Source organism: Physeter macrocephalus, chromosome 4 (genome assembly GCF_002837175.3).
Source record: "Physeter macrocephalus isolate SW-GA chromosome 4, ASM283717v5, whole genome shotgun sequence".
Classification (NCBI taxonomy): domain Eukaryota; kingdom Metazoa; phylum Chordata; class Mammalia; order Artiodactyla; family Physeteridae; genus Physeter; species Physeter macrocephalus.
The window spans coordinates 126,144,473-126,163,840 of NC_041217.1; the positions used below are offsets into that span (position 1 = coordinate 126,144,473).

Sequence of the window (19,368 nt, forward strand, 5' to 3'; positions counted from 1 at the left end):
TTACCTTTGGGGATCAACACTTGATTCTTGATGCTTTAACCCATATGGCATTACTTTATCAAGTCAGTAGCCCTGCCAACGTGTCAAAACACCTGACTTTCTGTGGTGGACTCAAGGCACAGGGCATATTTCTTTTGCTTTGTCTCACCTTTATGGAACATGTACCTTTTATGCCTACTGTAGGGTCCTTTATATGTTTCAAAGGCCCTTTTGTATCTGTTTTGCCATTTGAGATAACATCATGTCAGTATTTGCAAGTGAAAACATAATAGACCTGACCAGAGAACAGTGGAGCCATCTGGAGAGCTGGAAACATTCTCCAGCATACTTCTCAATATAGTCCATTCCACATTGCTCCCAATTTTGTAGGTGGGGAAATTGAGGCACATAGAAGTTTAGTGATTTTGCTGGAAATCACTGGCAGTGAAGACAGCTGGAAGCCAGGCTTATAAATCTAGTGTTCACTCTCCTCCAGTGCCTGTATTATGTTATTTTCTAGAGAATTGAAATGAGACTAGGAACAAATATGTTCAGACAGATCAAAATCCAATCCCCATTCAAAGCTAAAGGTCTCCGAGGACTATCATTTTGTATTTTATAATTGCAATAAGCTTTATAATAATGAAAGGAGTCTAGCAGGTTATCATGTTCATTCTAAACAAGCCCTGCCCAATAGAGCTTTTTATGGTGATTGAAACATTCTACACCTGTGCTGTTCAGGACAGTAGCTGCTTCTGTGCCCACCTGATCACTTGGATGTGGCTCATGCACTGGGGGAATGAGTTTGTAACTGTATATATTTAAATTTAAATCCCCACATGTGCTAACGGCTATAGTATTGGACAACACAGTTCTAGACTTCTCAGTATTTTTTTTGCCATCTCCACTTGGATGTCTCCAAGTTAAAAAGGTCAAATCAGAATTCTTGATTTTCTTTCCTCTCTCAACCTGTTTCTCCCTCAAGGAAGCCATCATTGACCCAGTTGCTTGAACCAAAACCTGTGCGTCATCTCAGCCCCTTCCTCTTCTTCATTGGCCACATCCACTTCATCAGCAGGTCCTAGTTGTTTTACCTCCAGAACCTGTCCTGAATCCATCCGTTTTTCTCCATCTCTACTGCTACCATCCTAGGCAAAGGTACCATCATATCTCACCTGCACAATTGAGTAGCCTCAGAATTGGCCACCATTGATCCATTCACTCACTGCTGCCTCTTCGAAACTCCTCCATTCAGCTGCCAAAGAGACATTGTTAAGCTCTCCAGTGGGTTGCATCACTCCCTGCTTGTATGAAAGCATTTGTAGAACTTATCACTGTTGGAAGTTCTCTTATTTTCTTCTTTGTATACTTGTTTATTTTCTGTTTCCTATTAAATGTAAGGGCCCCTATGTCAGGAACCTTATTTACCTCATTCACTGCTGTATCTCCAGCACCTACAACTGTGCCTGGCCCTTAATTTGCACTCAGTAAACCTCTCAAGAATAATTAACTTACTGTTCATTGTGGAAGGAGATGAGATAGCAAGATCAAAAATGCAGATTTATAATTTGGTTGTTAATATCTGAGAGGATGCTGACATCCATATCCATGGGAAGTTGGTGGTCTTTTTTATATTCTGGATGCAAGTAGGAAGGGTGGGTATTATGGCTAATTGTATTTATCTCTGAGTGGGTGGGCTGGGTGCAGTCCTGATGCAATCTCTGACATGAGCCAGAAGGAGGCCTCTTTTTCTTTAGAAGTCTATGTATGTCCCAGATCGTGAAGCTTTTTTCTTTCCTACTGTTAGAGAAAGAGGAGAGTGTCCTCCTACAAGGACTTTTATATCCATCCAAGGGAAGTGTAGGTAGTGATGGAAGGAAGCATCTTATGGAACTCTGGGGTAGAAAGTGGCACAACAACATCTGAACAGCAAAAGGAGATTTTCAACATGAGGCTGTTGTTTAGAAAAAAATAAAAATAAAAAGATGTTTGGAATATACTCATAGCCAGTTATTGGAAACCAAGAAAACTTTAGGAAGTAGCATTTTCTGTCCTTTTTTCCTTGAATATTGCATTTTTTAAAGGAAAGTGTCTTTTCTGGCATTTCTTTATAGTGGCCAGCCAAGGCATGTTATTACTTAAATCCATATGCAATGTAAAATGAAACTGATGAGCTTGTTGGGGGTATGATCAAGTCAGCCATGCTCTGCATTGCTTCTGTTCCCTCCGGTATTAAACAGACCTAGGAAATGACCATTCCCTCAGCACAGGCTGAATTTAAAAGATGAAGTTAAAGCTTGCTTTGTTCAAGTGCGTATCTGGAGACTCTTTCTCCTGGTGTGTTTTTATTAGGCCCAAGTTTGTACCCCTGGCCCCTGTCCTTCCAGTGCTGTGCCAGTGTTTTCATGTGTGTGCCTTTATGGAGCATCTGCTGTATACCAAACACATTGCAAGGTCTTGGAAAGACAAAGATGAGTAGACACATTCTCAACCTCCAGAGATTCTGCAAACAAGTGGACAGAGAGACCAGTAGATGAAAAACTGAAACACAGGAGCCACTTGGATTAACAGAGGGATGTACAGGGGCAATGAGAGTAGAAGGCAGTGGAACACAGAGGGAGTCAGGCCCGGTTTAGCGTTAAAGAGTCCAGGCTCTGGCACAGAAAACAAACTCATGGTTGCCAAAGAGAAAGTGGGGGGAGGTATAAATTTGGAGTTTGAGATTAACAGATACATACCACTATATATAAAATAAACAACAAGGACGTACTGTATAGCACAGAGAACTATATTCAATATCTTATAATAACCTATAATGGAAAAGAATCTGAGAAGAATATATGTATATTCTTTATATATACAGTATAGAAAACTGAATCACTTTGCTATACACCTGAAACTAACACAACACTGTAAATCAAATGTACATCAACTTAAAAAAAAAAAGAGAGTGCAGGCTCTGGAACCAGGCTGTCTGGGTTTACAGTCTGGCTCTGCCATTTATAAGCTGTGTGACCCTAGGCTTCTGGCTCTGCCATTTATAAGCTGTGTGACCCTAGGCTACTGACTTGACCTCTATGCCTCAGTTTGCTCACCTGCTAAATGGGGTAATAACACATTCCATAAGGTTACTGAGACGATTAAAGGGACACGTAAAGCACTTGAAATGCTCCATAAAAATCAGCTTTTATTATTATCAGTAGTAGTGGTACATAATTATCAGTTGAGTTGAGTGAATACTACTTTACTACTGTTACTGCAGAGAAGTTGCCCCTAAGCCAGCCGAGGGAGTTCACACAGGCTCCCCAGAAGTGTTGATTTTGTAATTGAGACTTGAAGGCGGGCAGATACTGTAGGGAAGAGACGTGCTTGACAAAAAGAACACAATCTGCAAAGGTACAGAGAAGTGAGAGTGGCGGAGCATTTAGGGACCCGTAAATAGGTTTGTGTGGGTAAAGGGCAAGATGCCCACAGGAGAGTGCCTGAGGGGCAGGCACGAGGTCACTGGGGCTTTGGAGACTGGGCTAAGGAGCTTGGACTTAATCCTACCACCTAGAGGAAGCCACTGAAGGATTTTCAGCAGGTTTGGGGGTCGCCTTGGGAGACTGGGAGGCAGCACCGCCAGTGGCCTCAGCCCACGGCCTGTTGATTCTAAATGATGTCCCTCACCAGCCTCCTTCCCTATCATTTGGGCAGGAAATTCATGTGTGTGGATTTGATTTTGCTCATTGGGTATGATTTCTTTGGAGGTGGGCACAGATTAATAAAGTGAAAGGATATGTTTATGTAATTCCTTTCTACTCCCTACCCCTGCTAAGACAGATACAGAGAACAGAGATGTCTAACTTACAGACTCATTTGAGAATCAGATGAAAGTGATAGACTCTTCCCTCAGAAAAATCACAGAGACACGATTTTCCAAAGACCCCACCTTAACCTCTCCCTGCACTCCCATCTTGGTCATCCAGACAGGCCCCCCCTAGACGCAGTACAGTCTTTTTGACCCCAGGCTTGCCTGTGGTTTTTGTGTTCCCAGCCCAAATTATTTTAAATTTAATTTGCAGGTATATCGCATCAGTCCAACATCTGCCATCAGTGCTATTATCTGACCATGTATGATGGGAGCAACCTTGGATCACTTGACAGTTATAATTAAAACTGAAAGTAATTATCTTATTTTGACCTGTTCAAATTTAATTGAGTATAGTGGCTAAGGGCATGGGCTCTGGAGACCAGCTACGTAGATTAGAATCCCAGCTCTGTCAGTATCTTATAACCTTGAGTAATTACTTAACCTCTCTGTGCCTCAGTTTCCTCATTACAAAATGGGAATGATAATATACGTACCTCGTGAAGTTATTGTGAGGGTTCATTAAGGTAACATGGGAGCTTGCCGAGAACACATAGCAAGTACTATATAGTATTTGCTATTATTATGTTATTATTTCTACTAAATGACATCATGGAATGCGGTAATTAATGATGAATTCCTAAGAGCAGGAAAATAGATAAACAAAATCTCCGTGTGCATTTCACTCACTTTGGAGCCTTGCCAGTACCTGAAGGCCAAGGATAGATTCCCTAGGCCCCTGCTGTCTGATATGGAAGCCACTAGCTGCTGTAGCTGTTGACTAGTTGGACTGCTGCTAGCCCGAGTTGAAATGTACTGGGTCTTGAAGATTTAGTATGACAAAAAAAAAAGAAAAAAATGCAAAATGTCTCATTAATCATTTTTTATATTGGTTGCATGTTGAAATGATAATATTCTGAGTAAATTCAGTTAAATAAATATTAAAATTGTCATCTGTTTCTTTTTGCTTTTTTTAATGTGGCCACTAGAAAATTTAAAGTTATATATGTGGCTTGTGTTATATTTCTGTTGAACAGCAGGGCTTTAGGCTCACCATTATCAATAAAATAAAAAGGTGTGGTTATCTGTGATCAGGTGATCACTATTGGAAAGCCTGGTACACTCCTCCTGTTGCCCTTCAAGTTATACTGGACCATCCGTTTTTTAATCGGTTCCATAAAGGGAGTCATGGCTTGGTGCTAGCAGAAGGGAGTGGAGGGACCAAAGCAAGAGCAACAACCCGGGAGGCTTCCGCTGACTTGGAGGGGTTTGGACAAAAACACTACCATTTATAGTTATACTGGCCTCAGACTTTGAACACTCCCTGAAGGAGATGAGAGAATGCTCTCTGTTCAGGAAGTTGAAATATGTAGGCAAAAAACTCTCCCTATTCCATCAGGAGCCAGAAAAAGCTTTGCTAATCTTTAACTAAAAGAATAAATACTCAATGTAATGGCAGTCACTAGGATAGAAGGCACACCCTTTTCCAAATGTGATTTACTTACGGAATGCTTGTTTCATTCTATTTCAGATTCATTCCATCACCTAAAACCTGGTAACGTGGGCCACACAGAGTCTTACTGGTAAGTGCTCTTTCATTTTTAAAACAACGTGACCGTTTGACATTACTTTTGAAATGATACTCACACTTCTAAGTTAGATGCATCCCTACTAGTACTATGATTAGATGTCTATTTATTTACTTTTTTTTTCCTCTGAAATGATTTACGATGTTTCCATGCCTTAAAAAAACAGATCAATCCATGTACTTTTGCTAAGAACATGATCAGGGAAAAGATCTATGATTACATGCCAAATACTATTAAAATAAAAACTTTTTTTGTGCTGAAACTATTTCCAGGCCCCTGTTGATAGTCTGCTTGTTTCAAACAGTATCCAAAACAACAAAGTGATACTTCAGCCAAGGAATTCAGACAGTTCCTTGCAGTGTGTTGTAATGAAGATTGGCTCATAGCTGTAACGTTAGCTTTCTTATTGTCCTATTTTTTCTCTCATCTCTCTTTAAACCTAAATGTGACTGTTGTGAGATAACTGTTCTGTAGTAGTAGAAAACTTCCTTTAGAGCTGGGAAAGTAATGTACTTAAGTGAAAAAGCTTCTGAGGCTTCAGGTGGCACCACTCCCTGATATGTGGCGATCATGTTATTTGCATTGTGTATCAGTTAGCTTTTGCTGTATAACAAACCTCTTCACAATTTACTGACTCAAAATAGCAATCATTTCTTTATCCCATAATTCTGTCGGTTGGTGATTTGGGCTGAGCCTAGGTATGTGATCCTTTTGGTTTCAGCTAGGACCATTCATGTGTCTTCAGTCAGCTGCAAGTCCAGGTCACCTAGGCTGGGGGGTCACCTGGCTGTCCGCTGGAGTGATGACAATGACTAAGACATGTGTCTCACTGTCCTGCAGGCTACCCTGAGCTTGTGCACATGGCATTTGGGCAGGGTACCAAGAGACACAGAAGATGCGTCTTGAGGCCAAGGCTCAGAACTGCCACAACATTGCTTCCACCACATTCTGTTGGCTAAAAGAATGTGGCTAGTGTAGATTCAAGAGGTACAGGAATAGATTCTACCTCTTGGTGAGACGAGCTGCGGAATCACATTGCAGGGAGGAGGATGGTTACAGAGAGGGGAAGATTTGCGGCCATTTTCACAATCCACCCTACAGTGTTTATGGGTCCCATGAAAACAGCTGTGATGGAATGAAAAGCGCCTGGAGAGTGAGAGGGCTCAGGTCACGCTCCCATCTCATAGCCCGTCCCCTCGGCCCGTTCTGATGGACAGACGCTGGGATCCTGGTCTTGCTGTCTGCCGCCTGGCATCCCGGTCAGTTCAGCAGCATCCTGGGTGGTCTTGCCAATACCAGCTTTCCGCTCCCAGCCTCGCTTCTTGGTATGCAGCACCGCCACACCAGTCATCCTTCAATTCAACTTTCAGTAAGTTCCTCCTTTGCTCAGAAACTGTCAGTGCCCCCATGTCATCCACCACACCAGCCTAGACTCCTCTCTGGCTTCTCCACTTCCATCATCCGGCCCAGTCCTCTCTTGTTCAGCTCCCACTATTCCTTTTCTTCTAGCCAGACTAGCCTGTTTACCGTTTCTCCTGAGGACATCTCGTGCGGCTCACCCCTTCTCTGCTTGGAAATCCTTCTCATTCTGCAGGGCCCGGTAGAATCTTCCCTCCTCTGTAACGTGGCCTTCCCTGCCTCTCCCTGCCATCTGTGATCTTCTCTGCTCAGAACACTTCAAAGCCAAACACTGTCTTCTGTCGTGCACTCTTCTTCACCTTCGCTAGTCTTACCTCCTCAGTAGCTGTGTCAGCGCCTTGAGAGCAGGAGGCTCCATATGTCTCCCTTGCAGTACTCAGCACAGGGCCGAGAGGACAGTGGGCACGTAGTCGGCCAGGCCCCTGCACCTGGTTGCCCACCAGCAGCTCCTCAGGGTCACACGAGGTACCTGCTGAAATACAAGTTCACAGTCCCTTCACTGGGCTGTCTACGTTCATTAGGTGAACCGCGGGGATCTTGAAGCACTCAGATGATTCTGATGTAATAGCTACACAGTTGGCAACCACTTGTTGAGGAGAGAACAAGAAATTTAAATGAGACTGGGGTTTGAGTCCTGGCTCTGCTACTTCTTGGCTCTAGGACCTTATAAATGTGACCTTTCTGAGCTTCAATATCCTCATCTGTAAAACGGAAATAATATTTAACTTGAAGATTGCCAAGAAGATAGAAAAGGATGATGTAAAAGGGAATGAAGTACTGATACATGTTACAACATGGATAAACCCTGAACATATTATGCTAAGTGAAAGAAGCCAGTTACAGATGTCCACATATAATATGATTCCGTTCATATGAAAATGCAGAATAGGGGAATCTATGGAGACAAAAGTAGATTATTCATTGCTTAGGGCTGGGAGGTGAAAATGGGGGACATGGGGGGATAGCTAAAAGGTATAGGGTTTCTTTTTGGCGTGATGAAGATGTTCTAAAATTCATTCTGGCAGTGGTTGCACAGTGCCTGTGAATGTACTAAAAAACACTGAATTGTACATGAAAATGGGTGAATTGTGTGGTATGTGAATTATATCTCAATGAAGTTGTTTAAAAAAAAAGAATAAAAAGAAGCGTTCCCTCCTCTCAAAAAAAAAAAGGATGATGTATATACGCAAGTGCTTTATAAACCATAGAATGTAATTAAAATACATTAATTGATTATGGATCTGTGGCTAGCCAGCGTTTCAAAAGGGGCCGTTACCTCTGTGGTGGTAGTCATGGTAGTGATAGAGGAATAGACAGTGAGTAATCCAGTGGTGGAAGGGTTAATAATTACAGCAACAGTAGTCATAATTAGTGTCTATTGTTTATTGAATGCTGACTGTATGCTGGGCACTGTGGTAACTGCTTCCCATAGAATTATTTGAAATTTACAAGAAGATCCCCTTGTTCAGTTGCATCTGTATCATAATTACAGCTTATTCCACCATTAGTGATTTAGTCCTTTGATTTCTCCCTCTTCATTCCTGAGAGAGATAGTTGGTTAAGCTGCTATCAACCATTGACAGCTTACCAGTGTCAAGTACAAGGACCTGTAGAAGTGTGAGCTGCTTTGATTGGTGGGAGAAGTTGGGGAAGGGAGAGCAACCAGCAGTACTAGGGAGAGAGTAGGTGTGGGACGCACAGGAATGGACCACAGGGCACCCAACTGCCTGAGGAAGGATGGAGTAGGGGGACGGGTGTGCAGGAGGGCGGGAGGGCGTGGTCTGAGACATTTGCTGACGTGACAGTTTGGCCCAGGGCTGTCTCTGGTCTAAGGCCCACCACATGCTCACCCTGCTTGCTTGGAACTTCCCCATAACAGCTATCACAACAGGCAGCATTTATAAAACTGTCCTCTATTCACTGTCTGATTCGTTGTACATTATTTTGATTGCTGTTGATCTAGTGTTATGTGCCTGTCTTCTTTCAAAGAGTTTTGAGGTGGCTTTTAAATACACATATATTAAGATTCAGACAAAGAAGGAAGGAAGGAAATTTGTGGGCAAGGAAAAGTAAGGTGAAGTCAGAGATAAGGTTAGGCCCCCACTTCTTAAGTGAGAGCCTGTATGCACACTAGCAGCCCCCATGGTCTTGCCTCTGAGTTTCTGAGCAATCAGTACTAGGAATACATGCTCAGTTAGGAGTTCTTGGTGGCTAGAGGATAAAAGCTCGCTAGTTACTCAGAAGAAGCAAGGTTAATTGTGATTCTTTCAAGACTTAGAGTAATTTCCCCCTGAGTGCTCATGAGGAGGGTGCCACATAAGGCAGCGAACAACATCCCTATAGAAATGACTGATGAGGACCACCCTCCATGTAGACCAACGATGTGTGACACCTGAGTGCTGCCCAAGAAGAGCCTTCCAGCCCAGGTGTGCATTTCTCTGCTGGCCTTGCTTCACCCAAGTATAAAATTTAATATTTTCAGCTGTAATAACAAGTATATATATTCATCCTTCCTCCCTCCCCTGTGATGCATGTCACAGACTGTCATGGCTCTTGATGCTGAGCCCAGACATTTGGCTATGGCCCAGACTTGGCACACGAGTGGAAATCTCCTTACCATCCCAGTTCTAAAAGAATAATAAACAACTTCCTGGGAGGTACTCAGTGAAAGTTATTTCTCCCAGCTCCAAATCATGCTATGCCCTGACTCAGTCTGCGGAGTGGCTTTTTGATGCACAGAATTTACATTGACCCTGTCCACTGTGACCTGTGTGGCCCACTTCACTTGCTCCACGTGTATCTCTCCTGTTTTGAGCCCTGTGGCTCTATGTCATTTTAGATACCAGAGTGTTCTGTACCTTTTGAGGGAACCAGGGCAGTTTGAGAAGCTCACTGGAATAAGATTAGTAGACTCCAAGGATATATTGGATGGCAGCAAACTATAAACTGAGCTACTGTTGTCCACTTACGCGATTTTCTTCTTCTAGTCGGTAACTTTAATAATTTTCGCAGGAGTAGTGTCTGATTGGTTGGCAGCACTGGTAAGATGAACCATCAGGAGCAGAGGGTGATATGAAAGTAATGTGCATAGGATGAAAAAAAAGTTACTTCATTAAGGATCATTGTCAGAGAGGAGCCCAGAATTCCATGAGGACTGCCCATAAATGGGAATTTCCTTTTGGGCTTTGTTTTCATTTAGATCAGGTTTCTTAGTTAGAATTATTTTGGTTGCAAGTAACAGAAGTCCAACTTAAACTAGTGTCTTGACTTAATGACTAACATGTCCGTGTTGGCATGGACTTCAGTCATAGGTGTATCCAGGGGTTCCAAAAAACATCAGGCGATTATCCTTCACTCTCTCCATCTCTTGATTGTGCTTAACTCTGTCAGCTTCATTCTCAGGCAGTCTCCCCCTCAGTACGTTGCAGAGGTAGCCATCAGCGTTACATTTCCATCATCTTCACAGCTGTGGATCTCAGAGAAAAGAGAGTGCCTCTTTTGTCATTGTTCTAACAGTAGTACCAAGGAGGTCTGGCCCAGTTTGGATTCCTTGCCTGAATCAACCTGGCCAGAAGTAGGCAGTAGACAGTAAGCACTATCTGCTTGGCCAGGGCTTGTTCATGTGTTCCTTGACAAAGGATGAATCGTACCTGAAGCACATGGCACAGGGTCCCTAGGAAAAAGGAGGAATTTTGTTACCAGAAGAAAGGAAAGAAAGAGCATGCCGAGCAATTTAAAGTTCTAGGTACCAGAGTGCACTGATTTAGAAATTCTTAATTTGGGGTCCATTAAACTTGAAAGGTTTAAAATTAGATTCAGCTTCAGTTACATTGACTACCTATTCCAAGTTTAGTATCATGATCGAGACTAGCAACAGTGAGCATACTGAGAGGAGGAGTGTGGGTGACCCCACTGTGGGGTCACGTAGGCAGCTTTTGGCCTGATGACCTCATGTCGTGTCCCCTGGATCTAGATTATTAACCTGAAGATGATGAATAGGCTTCAATGGATCTGTAATCCATTGAATGAATCAATGAATGGGCTTCTCTAATTATTTGCAAAATGCTCTGTATGTACCTTTTTTTTTTTTTTGGAGAAAGGGATCACACTTCCATGATTATTTCATAGGACTCCCTAGTCCCCTACTGCTTAAGAGCAGACTTACTCAAATTGTTTTAGATTTGGCTAGCTTAATCTTATGTGTTCATTTCTTTTCTTGGCTCAACGAGTAGAGTTTAGCGTCCATGATAAACACAACTCCTTATGGAACAGACACAGTGATGTCAGTGGCTGAGTATGTTGCATCAAATTGCATGTTGAGGGTTTTAGGCATATGTGTAAACTTTTCACAGTCGCAGTTGCCATTTACCTAATGCTTTTACTCTGGTGTTCACCCTGTGCTAAGTGCTTTATGTGCATTATCTGAACTATATATTTATACACGTGACTGTAATTCTCTGAACCTCAGGTTTGTTATGGTACCACCTGCTGGAACCAGCTCCTTCGGCTGCCTCTCTGGGAACACAGGACACAAAGTCTGGCTTTTCCCTCTTCCTCGTGTCCTCTTTTGTGGGTCCACACCTCTCCACTCCCAACCCCCCAGATGATAGAATCCTAGAACCCCAGAGTTGGAGGAGACTGCTGAGATCATGCAGTTCAGTGGTTTTCAAACTCGGCTCTCTGCTTTTCTAGCTCAGGGACTCCTTAGAGGGAAGGATGGAAAGATCCCAAGCCCCTATCCTGCTTTGGTCACCACTGGCTGCTGAAAACTACTCATCCGGGAGAAGAGAGTCCAGAGTTCAATGTCAGACTTGTGGTCGAGTCTGAGCTACTACTCTCCTCACCTCCCTGTGTGACTCTGGGAAAGTTGCCCTACCTCTCTGAGCCACAGTTTCCTTTTCTGTCAAAGGGGTGATAATACCTGCCTCACAGAGCTGTTGGGGGCCTGGGTGAGGTCATGTCTGTAAAGTCCTCGTCCCAGCGCCTGGCCCACAGGCACTGCTGCAAAGGTTAGCTGTCACTAGGACACTGCCCAGCGCAGCTTGTGAGACATAATTAAGACACAGCTTTATTCTCGTCTCTCACTGTGCCTTTAAAGTTGATTCACTGGGGTGTGTTTTTCCCCATTTCCTGATAAAAACTTGATCAGGCCTATGACGTTTCTGGTTACTCTTAGGTAACAAAAAGTCCTACGGCACCTATAAGTGACACACACACACACACGCACACACACATGCCGCATACTTTCTGGAAATTGGAAATGCTCACTTTAGTCTATGAATGATCAGTGTTTACTCCAAGAGAAGACTTGCCTCCATCTTGCCCACCATTCCAGGCCTGCCCAGGTGAGACAGAGAGAGAGGAAAGTTCTTACCTGACCACTGTTGTCATGCCTGGCACTGTTTCTCTGAGCCTGGCTGGTGGGTGAATGGACTCTCTTGCTTTCCTGGCTGTTTCCATGGCTGTCCCGCACCAGCACATTCCACCAGGACCTCCCAGGATTCGGGCAGTGCCTCTCCTGCTGGTTGCCACCATCCTCCAGCAGCTTCTGGTTCCCATACAGATTCTCTCTTTGGGGTTCCCTCATCCTCAGTCTGAAGCCCTGGTGGGTAGAGCCTGTTTCAGAGACCAGAGCTGGCATTCCTGGTGCCCTTTAACCCCCCATCAGGGGAGGGGGCGAGCAGTCCCTTTCTTCTACTCTGTCACCTTATAGTGCTTCAGCTCCCCTCCCACATTTTGGTTCCTCAAGCAGGTGTCACATACCAATCCCCAAACTCGAGGAGCCCTCCAGGTGCTGCCTTTGAAACTCTTGTCTCCAGGTTTGAGATGAAAAGTGGACTCCCACCACTCCACCCACCTTGCGGAGGCCGGGAATCAAAGCATTTCCGAGGAGTCTGCCCCAAAAAAATCCTCCATCACTTTCCACTGTCCTGAACCTTTTTATATCCTCCTTATGGACCTTTGAGCCAGCTAGGTCAACTTCTTAGAAATTTCCATATAGTGGTCTGGCCCCGGCTTCGAAATTTCCCATCTGCTGAATCGTGTTGCCACAATGGAAACTTCCACTTGAGCATCTTGTTATATTAACTGTTGGCCCAGTTCAAGGAACTCCTCTGCAACACCCTGAAAAGCGGTCCTTTAAGCCTGTGCTTGAAAACTGTCCAGGCATGGCAAGCTCCCTACCTCCCTCTCTCCCTCCCTTCCAAGAAGCATCCCATTCCGATTTTCAGATGCTTGGAGTTGCTGGAAAGATACTGCTCTCATGAAGCCAAGCCTGAGTCCCTGTAACCTTCCCTTTGATGGGATCAGAAGTGTGCATGTGAGGCTCATCTGAGAAAATCTGCCTGGGCTGCAGGGATTCGAGTGGCAGCCAGGTTTGCACCAACACTCTGTTCTCTAAGACCACAGGGAATCCTCTGGGCCAGTTTTCTTTGCTGTCACGCCAACAGCACATCCCAACAGAAAGCTAGTATTGGGAAACTCTGTGCTCAAGCACCATTTCTCATGCTCATTACCCTAACGTCCTGTCTCTTGATCTGAGAGCTGATTTGCCTTGCTTCATGGGGGCATCTGGAGCAGGGGTCCATCCACAGTTGATCAACTCTCCAAAATCAAGCCTTGCCGAATGTGCCCTATTGCCCTCCAAAGACACCCCATCCCTGCTTTTTTGCAGTTTTTCTCATATGTTTAAGTGTCCTTTGGACTCAGCTGGTTGGTTTGCCTTCTCCCCAGCATTGTGAACTGGGCCTCTCTGCCAGGTGACCTTCTTTGTCATGTGCAAGTTGGGCCACTGTGACGGTGGATCCCACAACAAGTCGATCACTCTGTGTTTATGTTCCCCACCCCATGGTGGAGGCAGCGTCTCAGATGAGCAAGCGACATGTGCTAGCAAGAAGCTTGGGTCAGCTAAAGTTGAAGTCAGTTTGGGGACAGTGGCCTAAGAAAATACTAAATGCGTTTTGGGTCGTTCCATCATGGACTGGTTCCCCTGGCAAGTCTCAACCTTATGTATCCAGATGTGAACCTGGTTTACATGCTAGTGTTACTTTTCATGCTGTCTACAAAGATGGTGAGGTGCAGCTCCCCCCCTCTCTCCCCCGGCCCTATGCCCTCCCTCCTGCCCCAGATGATGCTGGAGACAGAGGCCTGGAGGGCAGAATTCATCTCCCCTAGCACTGCTCACCTATCTTCTTCTCTTGGCATGGAAGAATATAGTGATTTTTACCGGGCCATTCAAAAATCTCTATATATGAAATAGCTAACGGGCCGTTACTGAAAACAAACTTTCTATCAATATTTGTGTGCATTTTACAGTAGGGAGGTGGCATAATATAAGCAGAGAGACTAGAGTTCAGACCATTCCTCAGCTGCTTGAGATGCTTTGGGCAGAGTGGTTTAGCATCTTTGCGCTTCAGTTTCGTCATCTGTTAAATGGGGATAATGACAGTTGCCTTGCAAGAGGGCTCTATTAAAGGAACCAATGCATGTAATGAATTCAGCATAGTGGCCTGTCACATAGTATATATTCAATAAATGGGCTATTATCATTGTTTGCATTTGACTGTTGTGATGATTTCTAAAAAACTCTTTTTTTTTTTTTTTTTTTTTTTGCGGTACGCGGGCCTCTCACCTCTGTGGCCTCTCCCGTCGCGGAGCACAGGCTCCGGACGTGCAGGCTCAGCGGCCATGGCTCACGGGCCCAGCCGCTCCGCGGCATGTTGGATCTTCCCGGACCGGGGCACGAACCCGTGTCCCCTGCATCGGCAGGGGGACCCCCAACCACTGCGCCACCAGGGAAGCCACTAAAAAACTTTTAAAGCCTTGAAAACAAGTGTCAATCCTCCAGCAATAGTTGAGCAAGTCACTTACTCTTAAAAGTCTCAAATTTCACATTAATAAGTGGAGGATAATCCTGTACTGGGTTATTGAGAGGATTAAGTGAAATAATCTATATGAAATGCTCAGCACAGGCCTGGCACATAGTAAGCACCCAAATAATGGTGGCCATTAAATAATATATTCCCATCACAATATTAGCTCCATTTTACAGATAAGAATTTGCAGGACACTTTTTTCCTTGTGATAAATGGTTTCATGAAGACACTTTTATATGTAAGAAGTTGTTCTCACTGTTTTGTTCAAGAAAGAACAAGAACATTTAGCAGCTGGTTTGCTTATAAATACCAAACTGTAGCATATATGAAAGTAAGCTATATAACTAAACCAAATGGCTTTGCATTTTTTTAGGCTTCCCCTCATTTCCTTGTTAAGTTTTGAGTAAGTGATTTTGCCACTAGATTAGGAGAGTTTATATATTATTTTTACAAGTCCCGTGAAAACATGCAAGCATAGCTATATTTAGCTAGATACTCTAAATTCATATCAATTTATTTTGTGCTCTTGCAATAAAGATGCATGGTGGGCACCTTCCTGGCATCCAAGGAGGTCTTTGAAGGGGCCATGGAGGAGAAGACAGGGCCAGACTATAACAAGATGACCCAAACTGGAGATCGGGGCTTGGTCAGGAGGGTGGCGAGCTGGCCAGGGCGGAGCAGGGATTCCTGACAGGGAGGTTTTCTCCTCTCACAGGGCAACACCTGCACTCCATTGAGCAGTTCGTCCCTAGGGTCCTCTTGGAGCAGTGGGCAGTCCTGAGCAACAGAGCTCCTATCCCCTTGCTTCCTACTGACCAGGTGCCCGTGCTGCACCAGATACTAGATTTGTGAAGATGATGATGACATCATTATTTGTTGGGCTGATTCTGAAGTTTGTGTCACTCATGCCTGGACACCTTCGGTGAGGAATAATCCAGGTGAGCAGGAAACCTGTTCATAGGTTGGGTCTGACTTACCCCTGCAGACAGACAGTTCAGCAGTAATCTTCCTTGATGTGGAAACTTGAAATGTGGCTGGGAAGCCAGAAAGAAGGGAGGGACGGGTAGGGGACCAAGCAGTGGGGCCGCTTGAGTTGGTGGGTCAGCAAGTGTGTATGGAGCATCTGCCATGCTTGCGGGCAGGATGAAGAGGGAGCAGAACCGAACCTCCTGCCTTCTTCCTTGCCCAGCTCCGTAGCCCACTCCCTGAGGCAGGGGCTGAACCAACGCACGTGGCCTTAGAGAAACCCCCCATTGCCATTTTGTGGATAAGGCTCACGAGAGCCCCCTGCCCGCCACACATGCTCAACTCCAGGGCCCACGAAGGAGCTGATGGCGGTTATAAAGCTTAAGCTTCGAGATCTCTCATTGGCAAGGACCCCTTCTGATGTCCTATAGCTCATTCCGAATTTGCATTCTTTTTTTAAAGAGGCCCCCAGATTGTATAAGGCTCAGGATCCACAAAAAACTGGATCTGTCCCCGGACCTGGGAGAGCTAGCACGCGTGCCGCGTCTTTCCCTCCACCCCATTTTGCCTTCACCGAGGCGCTAAAACTCCAATTTGCTTCTGAACTCAGGAACAGGCTTTGGCCCTGTGTGTGTGTGTGTGTCCCCTCTGCTGCGGCTTGACCCAGCTAGACCTGAGTTCCCACCCAGGGCTCCTAACCCCATGAGTGAGGGGGAGGGAGACCCAGCCAAGAATTGCTGTCTGGGCTTCTTCCTGGCCACTAGACACCCTCCCCCGGGGTGGAAAGGTCCCACCGTTCCTGCAGGAAGGCAGGGCGGGTGCTCTCAGCCCTCCCGTGGCTTTGTGGTTGCTGGGAAGGAGGCCCTGCAAAGGAGCCGGGCAGGAGGGAGCCAGCCCTGTGTGAGGCATCAGCTGGCTAAAAGAGGCCTGGTGGAAAATTCTCCTTTAAGAAAAAAAAAAAAAAAAGTAATATCCTTGAAACTGTATCAGCTTTGGCAAAACCATAACTCTGATCTCAAGTTTTGGGAGAATGGGCCTGCCAACCTACAGGACTGTGCTGGCTTGCTCTCAGCCGTAATCATGTCCCTTCCCTCTCATGCCGTACAAGGGCTGGAGTGCTTTGCTAATCAGTCAGGATTAAATGTACTGAGAAGACGGGAAAGGAGGGGAAAGGCCCTTTTTGTATGTGAACGTCTTTCTACCACTATGCAAAAGGGTACCCAAGTTTGAAAATAATTTCCTCTTTCAGTTAAATGCTGGCCAACTTCACCCCCTGGTGGAGAAGTAGAGAACTGTGTAAAATGAGCCCTCAGGCATCATTGTCATGACTGATAATCTGGAAATTCTCAGCCTGTGATGAGTTAGGACAGTGAAAGGGGCTGGGTGTATAAGGTTTTTGGGTTTGGGGGTGGGTTTTTTGCCTTGAAACAGTTATTCTAAACTTAGGGTTAGGATTTTTTTTTTAATATCTGTAAAGAGTAAAATGGTTAAAATGCCACTAGGTTTAAGGCTCACACCTATTAAACTGCAGTGGACTTTTTTGCCAAAGCTCTGCCACCAGTGCTAGTTATGGCCAATCCTTACCAGTCTGTAGGCTTCTTTTACTCCTTGAGATTGTGGCAGAGACATAGAACCCACCAGAAAATAGGAATTTCAGCCACCAACTGGATATCTATTAGCGTGATCCTGACTTTCAGACTCTAGCTCACCACTGCCCACGTTGAAGTCTTTTGCTTTAGTGCTGCTAGTTTAAATTATTTACCTTAGTTCATTTACACTTACTGCTAACAGCTTCCAGAAAGTCAGATTTGGGCTAACTAGGTGATAGCTATTTCACTACTATTTCCTACATATTTTTAAAAGGAAAACGCAAGACAGAAGGATAATGGTTGAAATATAAAAACCTTCCCATTTATGTCATCTTCTGTTGAAATATGATTTTATCCTGACACCTTTATCAATCTTTTGTTAATTACTCAACTGCTTTTAATTACCAGAACTGACGTGATTGTTTAGCTTCTGTTGTGTCTTCAATAATAAGAGCCTTCCTAATAGAAATCTCATCTGCTATCTTTTGTTCACCAAGTGGTAGTTGTGTCCCTAGTGAATGTTTATCATCTCCATTGTCCTGGATCTCCATCCCCCAAGTGGAGGATACAATCGTAGTGTTTATATTAGTAATGCTTTTAATTGTTGGGTTTTTTTCTTTGTTTTTTTTTTTTTTTTTAAACCTTTCTCTGCTCTCAGAAACCCTTAGGTGCACTTCAGATTTGAGAGCCTGGCATTGTAAGAGGCTGTTTGTTACTCATACATCAGATTAATTGCCTTGGGGGTGTTTTTCCTCAAAAGAAAGATGTGAAAGAAAATGAATGTGCACACACACCTTGTAGGTTAATGTAATTGTTTTCAATATTTAATAGCGTTTTCTAATGATTATTGGTCATATTTTTATATATATTGTCTAATTTTTTATCTCATGAAATTTTTATGTAAGAAAAACAATTTTTTGTGTGTGTGTGTGTGGTATGCGGGCCTCCCTCTGTTGTGGCCTCTGCCGTTGCGGAGCACAGGCTCCGGACGTGCAGGCTCAGCGGCCATGGCTCACGGGCCCAGCCACTCCGCGGCATGTGGGATCCTCCCAGACCGGGGCGCGAACCCGGTTCCCCTGCATCGGCAGGCGGACGCGCAACCACTGCGCCACCAGGGAAGCCCGAAAAACAATTTTTTGATGGTATCATCTGTTTGCTTTTTCCCCAAGTGTATGGAAACCAGTTGCCCTAAGCACTAAATAGGCATTATTTGGTGGGGGCGGGGGGGATATATTTCTCCCAGGATTAGTCTCTCTCTCTCTCACACACACACACACACACACACACACACACACACACACACACACACACACACACACACACACACACACACCTTTTCTCTCTTCCTGGCCATCTGTCCCCTTTCCACTGTTGAAACTGGCCATTAATCTAATGTTGAGACAGCCTGACTCATTAATGATTCCTTGATGTCCAGGTAACTGCAAGGCTGAGCAACATCAGAATGGTTTGTAAGTTCCCTCTAATTTCTGGGCATTTTCAAGCTTTCATTATTATTCACAAATGGCCGCACCCTGAAGTTCAGACTCTGCTGACCAGGACGAACAGGAAGGAGAAGGGCACACTTTAGAAATGCATACTTGGGCTTGGTTGATCTGGGGGTTCATGTTTTTGGTAAAGGGCAGGTTTTGCAGACATTTTGAGGATAGTCATGATAGGTATTATGGGATGGAGCTGGAGAGGCTCCCTTTTTCCTCTGTGCGTTCCAGCTGCAGCCATACCGCCTCTGTGTCTGTCTCAGAGCACCAGGCTCTTGCCTGCTCCACCTGGAGCGCCCCCTCTCGTTATTTGATACCGGGGTATTTCATAGCCCTTAGAATAATCTGTATTACCGTGTTTATTTCTTTACACAAGAGCTTGATGTCAGCACCTAGAAGAATACTGGCACAAAGCAGATACTCTGAAGATTTCTTGCATGAATGACGGAACACACAAAAGAATGAACAAGTGAACAAACGAACACATGTATTCAGGATCAATCATGAGAGGAACAGTGCTGTTTGTAACCACACTTTAAGACAAAGTTTATTGAAACAGCAGTGCAATATTATTTTTTGTCTCCCTAAATTAAAATATATCTTATA

The 19,368-nt window shown here is 44.5% G+C and overlaps 1 protein-coding gene across 6 annotated transcripts in view; it reads left to right on the forward strand.

Moving 5' to 3' along the window:
• GNG12 (G protein subunit gamma 12) overlaps window positions 1-19,368 on the forward strand; it is a 121,895-nt gene that overhangs the window by 44,129 nt on the left and 58,398 nt on the right. For 5 of the 6 annotated variants that reach the window (XM_024119805.3, XM_055084543.1, XM_024119807.3 and 2 more), the window contains exon 2: window positions 5,361-5,412. The gene's annotated coding sequence lies outside the window, so the exon portion shown is untranslated. Of the gene's footprint in view, window positions 1-5,360; window positions 5,413-15,555; window positions 15,650-19,368 lie in introns of those variants that run through there. The other variant, XM_024119808.3, reaches the window with a different exon arrangement.